We start from the raw sequence: 2961 nt of genomic DNA on the forward strand, positions 1-2961 counted from the left end.
GTGTGTGGGCACCGCGTTGCAGACGGGACACTGCACGCACACGACGCCCCCTCCAGGTGCACGCACGTAGGCCGGGCCGGGTGCACACCCGACGCCCTAGCAAGGTGCGCGCACCCGGGCAGGGCTCACACTTGGCGAACGGGGCGCACTTCGCGAGGGAGGGTGTGCACCTCGACGGGGGTGGGTGGCCGGGGTGGATTCGCACGTGGGTCGCGGTTTGCTAAGTACACACTGCGACAAGCTCATAACGGGTGCGATCATACCAGCGTTAGTGCACCGGATCCCATCAGAACTCCGCAGTTAAGCGCGCTTGGGCCGGAGTAGTACTGGGATGGGTGACCTCCCGGGAAGTCCCGGTGTTGCACCCTTTTTTAGTTTTTCGCCGGGCGTCGCAATGCTATTTGAATAAACCTTTTGCCCGTTTGCGTTCTCGTCGGGGCCGGGCCGGGCCGGGGTGCGCTGCCCGCACTACCGCGCGCGCGGGGGGCGACACCGAGCGCGCACCCGAGGCGCCCCGAGCACACAGGCCACGGTGCAACCCGGGCGTTGTGCGCGCACCCCGGTGCGCCCGAGGTGCTGCGCGCGCACCCAGGTGAAATCGGTGTGCACCTCGGCCAGTGCGCGCTCGGTCGAGTCGCGCACGTTGGCCAAGGTGCACGGTGATGTTTCTTACTCTAAGGTTCCGCACCAGACGCCCGGGACAGGTGAGCGAAGCTGGGCGGGGCCGGGTGCGCGGCCGGGGCAGGTGCACGCAGCTGGAGAGAGCTTTGGAGCACACTTCGGAGCGCACCAATGATGCGCTCCATTCAAAAGTTTCCTGAAAAGGCAAAAAAAGTTGAGATTATAGAATTTCCCACTTGAGAGATTGTAAAAAAAAAAAATTTAAAATGAAGGAAACGCGGGTGCCAAGGTGTGCGCAGCCCAGCCAAGGTGTGCGCACCAAGGCGCCCACCCTGGCGAAGGTGCACGCAAGGTGCGCACCCGAGGCAAACCGGACAATTAACCCAACTTTCGACTTCGCGCGCACCTTGGAGCGCACTTCGGAGCGCTCCTTGGTGCGCACCAATCTTGGGCACCTCGGAGTGCACCATGGCGCCCACCAAGGTGCGCACCCGGGGCAAACCGAGCTCCGACTTCGTGCGCACCTTGGAGCGCACGAAAGGTGCGCACCATGGCGCCCACCAAGGTGCGCAGCCCAGCCAAGGCGTGCGCATCAAGGTGCGCACCCTGGCGAAGGTGCGCACCCGGGGCAAACCGAGCTCCGACTTCGTGCGCACCTTGGAGCGCACAAAAGGTGCGCAACCCAGCCAAGGTGTGCGCACCCCGGTCAAACCGAGCTCCGAATCGTGCGCACCAGAGGTGCACGCCATCGTGCGCACCTTGGAGCACACTTCGGAGCCCTCCTTGGTGCGCGCCGATGTTGCGCACCTCGGAGCGCACCCGGGGAAAACAATGCAATTAACCCGACTTTCGACTTCGTGGGCACCTCGGAGCGCTCTCGGGTTCGCACCTCGGAGCACACCGAGGTGCGCACCTTTGATGCGCTGCCTTCACCAATTTCCAGAAAAGGCAAGAAAACATTGAGAAGGTGTGCGCACCGAGGTGCCCACCCTGGCGAAGGTGCACGCGAGGTGCGCACCCGGGGCAAACCGGGCTCCGACTTCGTGCACGCCGCACCTTGGAGCACACTTCGGAGCGCTCCTTGGTGCGCACCAGGGCGCGCAACCCAGCCGAGGTGCCCACCCCGGCGAAGGTGCACGCGAGGTGCGCACCCGGGGCAAACCGGGCTCCGACTTCGTGCACGCCATGGTGCCCACCGCGGCGAAGGTGCACGCGAGGTGCGCACCCGGGGCAAACCGGGCTCCGACTTCGTGCACGCCGCACCTTGGAGCACACTTCGGAGCGCTCCTTGGTGCGCACCATGGTGCCCACCAGGGCGCGCAACCCCGCCGAAGGTGCACGCGAGGTGCGCACCCGGGGCAAACCGGGCTCCGACTTCGTGCACGCCGCACCTTGGAGCACACTTCGGAGCGCTCCTTGGTGCGCACCATGGTGCCCACCAGGGCGCGCAACCCCGCCGAAGGTGCACGCGAGGTGCGCACCCGGGGCAAACCGGGCTCCGACTTCGTGCACGCCATGGTGCGCACCGCGGCGAAGGTGCGCACCCGGGGCAAACCGGGCTCCGACTTCGTGCACGCCGCACCTTGGAGCACACTTCGGAGCGCTCCTTGGTGCGCACCAGGGCGCGCAACCCAGCCGAGGTGCCCACCCCGGCGAAGGTGCACGCGAGGTGCGTACCCGGGGCAAACCGGGCTCCGACTTCGTGCACGCCGCACCTTGGAGCACACTTCGGAGCGCTCCTTGGTGCGCACCATGGTGCCCACCAGGCCGCGCAACCCAGCCAAGGTGTGCGCACCAAGGTGCACGCGAGGTGCGCACCCGGGGCAAACCGGGGTCCGACTTCGTGCACGCCGCACCTTGGAGCACACATCGGGGCGCTCCCGGGTTCGCACCGGCGTTGCGCACCGTGGTGGGCACCTCGGAGCACACCAAGGTGGGCAGCGAGGTGCGCACCTTTGATGCGATGCCTTCACTAATTTCCATAAAAGGCAAAAAAAAAACGAGATTTTAAAATTTCCGTTTTGAAAGATAGTGAGAAAAAGGGAATGCTGGTGCCATCTTGAGCCCGCCCTGGTGCGCAGCCCAGCCAAGGTGTGCGCACCAAGGTGCCCACCCTGGCGAAGGTGCGCGCCCGGGCAATTAACCCAACTTCCAACTTCGCGCGCGCCAGGGTGGGAGCGCACCCAACAACCGGGCCTGGGAAGAGCCAATGCGAGAAACCCCACCAAACGCTCTGACAAAAAAAGAGGGGGCGCTCCAGTAACCCCGCTTCGGAGCGCACCCTGGGCAAACCCAGCCAAGGTGCCCACCCCGGCCAAGGTGCAGGCGAGGTGCGCACCC

The 2961-nt window shown here is 65.5% G+C and overlaps 1 non-coding gene across 1 annotated transcript; it reads left to right on the forward strand.

The window, feature by feature from the left end:
- The first annotated feature begins 249 nt into the window (after positions 1-249).
- LOC131873323 (5S ribosomal RNA) lies at positions 250-368 on the forward strand. The gene has a single exon (XR_009371300.1). It is a non-coding gene; the product is annotated as a 5S ribosomal RNA (ribosomal RNA).
- The last annotated feature ends 2593 nt before the right edge of the window (positions 369-2961 follow it).

This window comes from Cryptomeria japonica, unplaced genomic scaffold (assembly GCF_030272615.1).
Source record: "Cryptomeria japonica unplaced genomic scaffold, Sugi_1.0 HiC_scaffold_1521, whole genome shotgun sequence".
NCBI lineage: Eukaryota > Viridiplantae > Streptophyta > Pinopsida > Cupressales > Cupressaceae > Cryptomeria > Cryptomeria japonica.